A 10,458-nucleotide genomic window follows, 5' to 3' on the forward strand; every position below is an offset into this window, starting at 1 on the left:
AGCCTCGCCCGGGAGATCGCACCGGCCACCTTTCGGCAGATTCAAGTCCACGGCGCGCCGTTATCGGCTCCGCATCTACTCACCGGCGCACTCCGCTCAACTGCGGCCGTTGCCTTTAACGACGCCGCCGTCGAAGGTCCTGACCGGTGGGAGCAGCAACGCTTGGGTGGCGTGGCGCGGGCGTGTTGTTATATATATAGGCGGCCTTCGCGTTTGTGTTGACACTCGCACGGCTCTGGGCGCACACTCTAACACCCGAGCGACTGCCAATTCATCATCATCGTCATCATACAAGCGCGCGTTAATTAATGCGGACGCGTTTGAGAAATGTTATGTGTGTGTGTGCTCTCCCTCTCGCTGCCCGAGTGTCAGGTTCACGGCGCTGTTGGCAAAGAGCCCGGCGGCTTTTGTTTACTCCGCAGGACGAGCGGAGCCGGCGAGTCCCAGCGGCGGCAGTCGCCGCGTTCCACATCGCGCCCCCCGCCGCCGTCATCGCTGTTCACGGACAAAGGGGGCAGGTGCGGAGGATTCAGTTCACGGTCATCGCCTTTTGGGCCAGATTTATGTACTTCAAATATTGCTTCGAAAGGGACCCACTAAGTCCCGGTTATATTGAGGCAGCTGGTCAAACAGCCCGCGAGCGATCGGATGCCAGACCGCCCTGCCCTGCAGCGTGAAAGGAGCTAATAGCAGTGGTGCGGTCGCCGCCCATTAATTTCTTGAGTTGCCGAATCGCGCAAAGCTATGGCACCCCGTCGCATTATCCGCCTCTTCGTGTCCCTTGGCCTTGTGCGGGCACCCTTGGGACCTGGCAGCTTCCTTCACCGGCAGCTCGCCGCGGCGTTCTCTCCGCTTGTGTGGCCGACGCTGTGGCGTCTGACGTCCACTCAGGTCGACTTATTCCCCCTGCACCCTCGTAAGAAAAACTGAATCTCAAGACTGTATATCTTCTTCATCAGGTAAAGCCCACTGAGCTATATACAGCTCTTTTTCAGAAGCGACCTGGCCACAAATGGTAATTAAACGAAGTATGCAAGTATGTGTATTACACTTCTTTCGCACCGTCCGTAGCCAACCGTGCTAATCAGAGGTGCGGGGGAATGACAACAAACTAAACACAAAAAGCAGTTCTAAAGAAGTTAGTTTTCAATCTATAGCAGCCAACTACTGTGAAATGTATGTCGATTCTAAATGTGAAGGGAGAAACCGGAGGACCCAGAGAAAAATCCACGTGACCACGGGGAGAGAGACATGCAAACTCCAAATATCCAGGTGTCGGAGTGGGGATTGAACCCACAATCTCCTTGCATACCAGGCGAATGAGATAACATCTCACCACCGCGGCGTCCCTCCATTCATCCTGCTTGCATGCCTGAATTATTTCAGTTTTATTGAATTCGAAGCCTTGAGTCGACTGGAAACGTCGCTTCTATCCAGGACTTCCTGTTCTTTAAAAATAAAATTCAAGGTACTCACTGCAATGTTTTCATTTCGAAGGCAGTGATTCTCCTGTAACGTCGATCGTACTTATGACTAGATGACATTGAATGCACCAAGCTAACAAGGGTTTCGCATTGGTTACGTATGTACATATCTTGAACTTCTTTCACACCTTTACATAGCCAACCGTGTTGTCGGAGGTGCGGGGGGGGGACAACAAACTAAACACAATATGAAAAATTAAAATAGTTTTTACCTTTTCGGGAAATAAAACGGGTATTAAGATGTTCAAAAACCAAATAGCAACCTTTTGCAAGGAATCAAGTCTGCATTAGCCTCACGTACTTGTGGTGAGCATACGAAGATAAATGCTCTGATAATATGTCTTTGAACATCTTAACACCTGTTTTATTGCCAGAAATGGTAAAACCTATTCTTATTTTTCATACTTTGATACTGGCAAAAATGTCCTATCATAAACTAAACAGAAATGGGAGTCTGCCTGGGAAAACTCAGAGCTACACAAACAATTAGTATTGACTGTACATGGCATCTGAATGCAGCACCAGCTGTTTCCGTATGGGTACACCGCAGTTAATTGGGAGTGCCACGGTGGCTACGAGATGTTAACTACCTCGCCTGGTATACAGGAAGACGTGGGTTCGAGCCGAAGCCTGACGCTCGCAATATATTTGGAATCTGCGTGTTCTCTTCGTCCTCCGGTTTTCCCCTCCACATTTAGAAACATGCAATTTGATTATTTGGCGGCTATACATTCCCACATGATAAGCCACTTTGTTGAGTTATCATTTGCGAAAGACAGGTTGCTTCTGAAAATAACTCTATAGCTCAGTGGGTCTTACCTGGAAAAATAAAATGTCTAGTTTTAAGTTTAATTGATAGCGGTAAGGTAGTGTTTGGTGAGGTAAAGTGTGGGTACTATGACCTCTTCCAATACTTCTGGCCAATGTAGAACTGTAGGCAAAATACCCTCTCTAGCGCTGCCCCTAGTGGAGGCCCTTCTGGCAGCAAGTGGCGTGAGCAAGCGATTGCAGGGCTGCTCCTTTACCTCGCGTGCACGTTCCGAGTGGTGGCTTCACTGAGCCCTGTCAATCAGCCACCCATAAGATAACCTGCAACCCAATGAAGGCTACATTTGTATTTTGACCTTTCTGAAGTGGTGTTTATGTTGACCTTATGACCATGCGTGTTCAGTAACTGCTTTGTGTGCCTGTGACACTTGGACATTGAAAAAGACTGACACAGGGGTTGGATGTTGGCACTCGAAATGTATCGCCACAGAAGGATGCCGCATCTAAGTTGGACCCCAAAAGTGACCAATGTAGAAGTGAGAAAAATGTTGCACGTTGAAGAAGACAGCCTGATGATGATGCCGGCAGTGATGAGAAGGAAACTGGCACTATTTGGACACTGACGTAGGATGGACAACAGGAAAATTAAAAGCGTGTTGTTGATCGGAAAAAATGAAAGGAACCGAAAAGAGAGGAAGACCTCAACAGAGAATAACTTGACGACATCATAATAGATTGGTGAGGGTCACGGCGGCAGCATGTTGAGTAGTGGGGGTCCAGACCTCCCTTTCCCTGGCGACGGACTCTAGCTCTACATTACTATACCATACTATACACTACTACACTATACATTACACTACTATATACGACGCGACTATACACTACACTATACACTACACTATACACTACACTATACACTACTATACACTACACTACTATAAACAACTACACACTATACACTACTATACACAGCTTGTCCTTGGCTGGCCCCGGGGTCTTCTTCCCTTTGCATAATAATTTCTGTTTTAAATAACTCTTACTTAAAAACCCTTACTTACAAAAAAAATATCCATTAAGTTTTAGATAATGAAATGGGGGTCACAAGACATCCGGACCAACCTTGTACAGCGTTTTGAGACACTTCAACGTGAAATGCGCTTTGTATAATCGAGGTTGTTATTTTTGTTTTTGTTATTTGCGCAGAATGAAGTTCGACGCTTCCAATGGACGTGCCGGGGTGGCAGCTTACAATCAAACGAAGCTGAGCAAAAACTCCCGGAGCGTGGAGCGAAACGTCAGACATCGAACGAAACGATGAGCGGTACGACACGGAAACGCATCGGAGCGCTTATCCAGCACAACCGTAGAGAAAAAAACTCACGTGATGAGGGCAAGGGAATTTAATTGTGAGTAAACAGGAGAATGAGGGGAAGAGGTTGGATGGATGGATCTCATTGGCTGGGGAGAGCAGAGTCAGATGGAAGGGGATGGTGTGAGTGCAGGGGGTGAAGTGTGGTATTTGACGGATGCCAACAAGGCCCGACCGATCTGCACCGGCTTCTGGTTGCCGAACGAATACGTTATAAGGTCGCACTCATTACATCCACAAAGTGCTTGCCACAAATGAACCACAATACCTCGCTGATCTCGTCAAAGAGCATAACTCACTATCACGCAAACTCCGTCATCCTCGCAGCAGCAGCGGCTTTTGGCCAGCCATCGAACAGAGACGGTGATCACAGCATCGCGCGGCGCTTTTGGATGCGCTTTCGCGGCCGTCTGGAACGCTCTTCCCTTCCGATATTAGGAAGCCACTGGTAGCTATGCACTTTAAAATAATCGAGATTTACAAACTAATTTCTTTAGAATGTTTTTTTGTGTTCATTCCGTTGCCCTTCCCTGGATCCTCCAATTAGCACGGTTGGCTGCGTACGGCGTGGAGGAATGTTATCATCCGTGGTGGCTGAGAGGGTGCATAGGGAAGTGTCTTGGGTGAGCAGAGACAACGCAACAGTGATCACGTGATAATTCAGCCCCCACCGCCACTCCTGGCACCCCCCCACCGCACTTCAGAGGCAAGGTTTAATAATATTATAATGTTTTTATTATTTTAATTTGTTATTTGTTTTCTGATTGTATCTCGGCATCAAGCCACAAGACAAAGAACCCATTTGGAAACTTTCACCGACCAATGCAATAATTGTATTTGCTCGAGAATGGCTCACAGAGGTAGCTCTGCAGGAGCAGCGGGCTACCTTTTCCCGCCCGCTTTGCGGTCGAAAGTAATGTTCGCGGCATGCTGGTCAAACCGATGTTTTTAATTATCAGGAGACCGGTTGCGAGGAATTAATCGGGGAGCCCAGTTCCACCGTCCCCACTGTTTGTAGCCCCCGCGTCTGGGCCCCGCCTCCGACCAGCCGGTCACGGTGCAGTTGCATCGACTGCACACTCGCTCGCTAAACCACTGGGACAAGTGCGTGGCCTATTGCTTGTACAGTCAATTGGAATATGCATTTAATATACCAAATTTCTACACAGCAAAGACACAGATCCCCCATGTAGCCTTAACATACTGTTAGGGCAAGTGCTGTTTGCGAGCACCTATGAAGGTCGGCATGGCATATGAGGGGGTGGGTGGCCAGCACCACGCCCGGCCGCTTTTGTCTCCCCAGTGGCGATGTTTACAGACCGCACCAGGTACTCGGTTAAGGCTGAGTCGACCTAGGGGAGGCCGAGGACCGGTTCAGATATTCGTCACTGGTTTTGGCCGTGAGCGGGAATCGAACCCGGGTCGCCGGACTCGGGTCACACACATGCAGAAGAAAAAATGTATACAGCCACTCTCAATGCATACAGTGCCACTTTACTCACACTGTATTTTTACATTTAAGAAATATGCATCTGGGTCACCCCCATATATCATCCCAAAGATGCAGTAAAATGTAAATTCACATATACTATGTCCACATATACACTGGCTCAGAGAGCCAAAACACCCCGAGTAAAATAATTGCATTCATATCTACGGTGTGACCTTTGGGGGTCATTCTGTCCATGTAATCTCTTAAGGGTTTACCACAGAGGCTTAGCACCTGTGCGGTTACTGGAATATGAAGTGAACCGATTTCTGCAGCCCTGCACTCTTGCATATTCCTCCGCTTTTACAGCAACGCGATCTAGAGGAGCTATGTCGTCAGTGGACAGCAGCACTGAGAGCAGCACTGTTAATATCCATATATATTTATACTAGCAGGAAGTACCCGGCGATGCCCGGGCGAAAATATACACACACATCGACTTAGACACATACACAGACATCGACCCACACACACAAACACATCGACTTCCACACACACGTAGATATGGACTCACACACACAGACATCCACTTTAGATACACACACATGGAGTTACACACACAAATCTACGTACACACATACAGCGACTCACACACACATACGTAGATTCTCACACACACATCGACCTAAGCACACATATGGACGTACACATACACATCCACTAAGAGACACACACATGGACTTACACACACACATGGACCCACGCACACACATCGACTTACACACACACACATGGACTCACACACACAACAACAACCGCCATTCGCCACTAAGTGGTGGTGACATCACCACGACGCTTGTGCCAGGCTATGTGCACCTTGAGGCCACGTGAAGTGTCGAACGCCCGCTGGCAGGAGGTCACGGGGCAGACCCAGGTGCCACGGGTCGACTGACTGAGATGACCGAGATGACTGGCTGATGCACCACCTGTGCCCCCTACTGTGCCAACTTGCTGTGTTTTAGCCACCCGGCGCTCCGCCCATTGTTGTGAGCATCGCTCCTCCGCCCTCCGTTGTTGTTGAAGGGCAACTGCCTCCAACCGCCAAGCAGCGTCTTTCACGAGCCTCCTCCACAGAGGCCGATCTTGACACCGCTGGTACCAGTCATCAGCAAGTCCACTCAGCTCCACGTCCTCCTGTACCACATCACTCCATCTCTTCTCTAGCCCGTGCCGCGCCCGTTTAGCCCCTTCTTTCCGGCCGAACAAAAGCTGTTTAGTCATGCGGTGATTGGGCATGCGGGCTACATGACCCAGCCAATGCAGCCTTGCCTGCTGGAGGAGCTCACCGATGGGACTTTGCCCAGATCTTTCAAGGATTTGTGAGCTCCTCACACAATCCAGCCTGGTTAAACCCAGGATGGATCGTAGGCAGGCCAGCCTAAATGTTTCCAATCGGCAAAGGTGCTCCATTAAGGGGGTCCACGTTTTGCCAGCGTAGAGAAGGGAGGGAATGACCGTGGGCGAGAAGACTTGAAGCTTCGTGCGGAGCGACAGCCCAGGAAGCTTCCACACAGCGTTACGCAACTGATGAAAAGATAATGCCGCTCGACTGATTCTGAGTCAGACCTCTGCTGTCAAACTGGAGCCGGTCATGAGCACACTTCTCAGGTATAGGAAAGTCTCCAATCTCTCCACAACTGCCCCATCACCGATTGGGTGTTGTGGGGGTGGGTTGTCCGATGGTACAATATTCCCAGGCAGGTGCTTAGTTTTGTTGGGGCTGATGGTAAGGCCCCACCTCTTAGTGGCACGCTCCAGTTTCAGCAGCAGCGCCTCGAACTCTTCATCTGAGTGAGCGGTGATTACCAGATCATTGGCATACATGACGTGGTTGACCAATAGGGAGCCATCCCTTGACCGCACCCAGGCATCGACCAGCCTCCCACTGTATCTAAACACGATGGAAATTTCGATTTAAAGCTTTCGTGACTGCAGGGATTCATCTTCTTGGTTCTTTCGGTAAAGTCACGTAGAATGGAAATAATAAAATAATTAAAATAAAACATAATAAAATAATTCTCACGACGTTTCGGCCACAACGCAAGCAGCCGTCCTCAGGTGAAGAACAGGTCTGTCAGAAAGACAGCGTCTGAATGAACACCACCAGGCTTGGCAGCACATATTTAAGCTGGGTTGGAGGGGGAAGAGCGCCTTGACAAAGGAATTTGCATATCAAGAGGAATTTAGCATATTTATGGGAAATTCAGGTATGTGATTAGTACTACTTATGCCCGTGCATTATGCAGGATTAGCAGCATCAAAGGGAGGGGATATGGGAAATGTAGGTATGTGATTAGTACTACTTATGCCCGTGCATTATGCAGGATTAGCAGCATCAAAGGGAGGGGATAGGGGTAGCATTAATAAAGGGAAGGAGTGTTATAAATGCTACTCCTATCCCCTCCCTTTGATGCTGCTAATCCTGCATAATGCACGGGCATAAGTAGTACTAATCACATACCTGAATTTCCCATAAATATGCTAAATTCCTATTGATATGCAAATTCATTTGTCAAGGCGCTCTTCCCCCTCCAACCCAGCTTAAATATACGCTGCCAAGCCTGGTGGTGTTCATTCAGACGCTGTCTTTCTGACAGACCTGTTCTTCACCTGAGGATGGCTGCTTGCGTTGTGGCCGAAACGTCGTGAGAATTATTTTATTATGTTTTATTATTATTATTTTATTATTTCCATTCTACGTGACTTTACCGAAAGAACCAAGAAGACAGATGGAAATTCTTCTGGTACAGCCATCAAAGGCTTCACGAACTGCGTGGTCGAAATAGATGTTAAATAATGTGGGAGACATACATAGACTCACACACACATTGTCCTACACACACATACACATATGGACTCACACAAATACAGACATGGACTTTAGATACACACACATGGAGTTACACACACATATGGACTAACACACACACATATGGATTCACACACACATACACATCGACATACACACACACATCAACTGACACACATAGACACACACACAGTGACTTACACACTCACATGGAGCCATGCACACACATCGACTAACACACACATCGACTAACACACACAGCGACTGACACACACACATGGACTGACACGCACACTTGGAGTTACACACACACACAGACATCGATGTACACACACAGACATCTGGCGTTGCCCGGGCAAAAAAGACATAGACACACATCGACTTACACACACACATGGACCTAAACGCACACACATATGGACTCAAACACACACACACATCGACTCACACACACACAATCCGACTTACACAGCGATCCGCAATGACGCCACAGCTAGAGCAATTTTCTCTCTCTGACAAGCCTTAGCGAGGAGCAGTTTGAAAAAAAAGGTCTTCCCAGTACTGGTAAGTGCATCAAGGAAAAAAAAGACTCGATTTGTTGTCTCAATGTCTTTCAAGATTTTTGTGTAGGATTCTATTTGTACATCCATTGGCTTTGGTTAATTTTCCTAAATAAATGTAAGAAGCTGTAAAGCATAATAGCATATATAACGTAGGAACTCTTGAGCAAGGGCATGCAGGTTGTCCCTGTAGGGTGTTGGTAGTCCCATAGACGTGAGGTATTTTCCACCAATGGAGCGCAGTTTGTCCTGAAGTAGGATGAGGGCCTGTTTTAAGATGACATCAGAAAAGTTGACGTCGAGGTTTGTATTTTATCATTGAGCTCCGTGGAGGATGACACTCATGCCCTCTTTGTATTTTTGCCAGAGTCCCATGGGGTTAGATGGGCTGCAAACTTGAAGATTTATGCAGAAGAACAATGTCAGTTGGAAAGGGGACTGACCAACAGAAGCTTCTGTCATATCTTTATGAAGATGGTGATCAAGTGCAAGAATTGCACGAAGATTGCAAGCTTCTTTGTATGTTTGACAGACAACTCCTTCTACTGTTTAGAGGTCTTGGAAATATTTGTGCCCTTTAGCAACATGGAGAAGCATTGGGAGAAAGTAGCACTGCTGATTGTTGGGATGAACTGTGTAGACTCGTCCTAAGGCATCAGATTCACAGTCAGCAGCACGTCGCTTCCATTTTTTTTAGCAGTCCATGTATAGTAGGAGGGAAGTTAATGGTAGAGCAGGTTGGCAGAAAATGGGTCACTTGGGCACAAAACAAAAAACGCCATAAGGGTGGTATATTGTGGAGCCAGGGCCTGTTGTTGGGCATTTCCTTTGGTGACGTAAATGCGTTGACCATTTTGGAGATGAAGTGCCAAATGGACAATTGTGGGGGAACGGTCATGGATGGGGAAGCCAAAAATTCAGCAAATGGCCTTATTGTTGCTGATGTATGTTCCTTGGAAAAAAAGTTTGAGCTCATGCACACTTTGCCGCTCTGTTTTGTAAGGCACAGACAGCCATGTCAGAGCCTTTGTTGATGTATTGGCAAACATTTGATGTTTTTTTTTAGAATAGCAGAATTTCACGTTAAAGTGGGCCTGGAAGATATTGCATAGAAGAGGGCAGTAGGGAACGATCCACCGGTTGTGAACCTTAATTAGCGAGTTAGTGGCAGGTCTGAGCGTTGTTTGAAATCCACCATGCTCAGTATTTCTGTGACGATATAGAGGATAGCCATCATAGGCCGACTGACTGTCTTTCAAGTAGTTCCGTGGATACCTCTTGGTACACCTGTGGTCTTGCATACATGGCGCATTTGTATAGAACTGGCCACATGGGCCATGGACCATTTGGTTGCAGACCACATAAAAAAGGGCAGGGTCTTGATGGAGGCGAGGTAGCTCAGCACTGACAAATGTGTCAATGTGACTTGAATTAATTTTCCCTCAACCATAGCGAAATGTGAGCATGAGGAAGACGACGTTTTTGCCACCCAATGGTGTGCAAGTTACTGCTTGTCTATGCAAAGACGCCGCCTTCGTTGGTCGTAATAAGCATCATGAGGTCATAAACTTTGAGTTTTAAGACCCTCGCTAAGATGTCATGTCTGTCTGGTGGCTTTTGGTTTGGATAAAGGTAAACCTGGATCTCCTTTTATTTGGGATTGCAAGTGAAGGTGATGAAGAGATGGGGCGTGGCATATTGGCGTCATGGCATCATGAGTCTTCCCATGCATGTATCTTGGTGGAGCTGTGAAGGATGAAGGGAAAAAAAACTAATCAGCCCACATTGTGACAGTTTGCATCTCCTTCGGCATTGATAGCGTCCCAGAGATGAGCATACTGTTCACACGCAGGCGGTTTTGATTCAGTTGAATGTAAAGAAGGCGCTCAACTCTCAATGTTGGCATACTCATCGACAACATATTGGTGAAAGAGGTTGGCGCACCATAATATGTGGTTTCCTCCTCTGTCCATGATCAA

Source organism: Lampetra planeri, chromosome 60, assembly GCF_965212315.1.
Source record: "Lampetra planeri chromosome 60, kcLamPlan1.2.h2, whole genome shotgun sequence".
Classification (NCBI taxonomy): Eukaryota; Metazoa; Chordata; class Hyperoartia; order Petromyzontiformes; family Petromyzontidae; genus Lampetra; species Lampetra planeri.